Source organism: Athene cunicularia, assembly GCF_003259725.1.
Source record: "Athene cunicularia isolate RWA chromosome 6 unlocalized genomic scaffold, athCun1 chr6_part1, whole genome shotgun sequence".
Lineage (NCBI taxonomy): Eukaryota > Metazoa > Chordata > Aves > Strigiformes > Strigidae > Athene > Athene cunicularia.
This window is the reverse complement of record NW_020799105.1, coordinates 12,759,733-12,760,370: the sequence shown is the minus strand read 5'-3', so window position 1 is coordinate 12,760,370 and position 638 is coordinate 12,759,733.

Genomic DNA, 638 nt, shown 5'->3' with positions numbered 1-638 from the left:
TATTGGCTTTGTTTGTTTGTCTGAGGGGGAGGGTGGAGAGGGTAGACTGCCAGAATGAGTCATCCTGTTTGGCAGAAAATTATAAACAATTTCAATTGATTAAAAAATTGCCCTTTTTTTCAGAAAAAGTCCAGCACCCCCCTCCTGAACTTCCCCCACTGCTGTGGAGCAGCTCCTGGGGGACGCTGCCCAACAGAGCCATCCATGGTAGTCAAACATCCTATATCTGACCCGTTCCATGATAATTCCTCAAGGATTATTTGCCATATGGCAAATCTTCCCTTCACAGCCATGTTGTGCTGGAACTTATTCCTGATTTGGTCTTATCACCTCCAAGTCTGTTTCAGACCTTGCCCTCTTCCAAATTCCTCTTCAGTCCTTCATGTTTCTGATTTGCTCTAGACATAGAGAAAACCTATCTACAACTCTGTTCCTATTTTACAATTCTCTCTGACAATACCCTCTAGGTCCCCTTGGGGGTATTTCTTTGCCCTTGACAATACGCATAAAAATAAGCATAAAAATCAATATCATCACCATTTGTGCTCCCTTCTAAATCACTGACAAAGTTATTAGGGCTGGACCCAACAGAAACCCAGCCCCTAAATCCATTCCCATTCGTGAACAGCGTCCAGCAA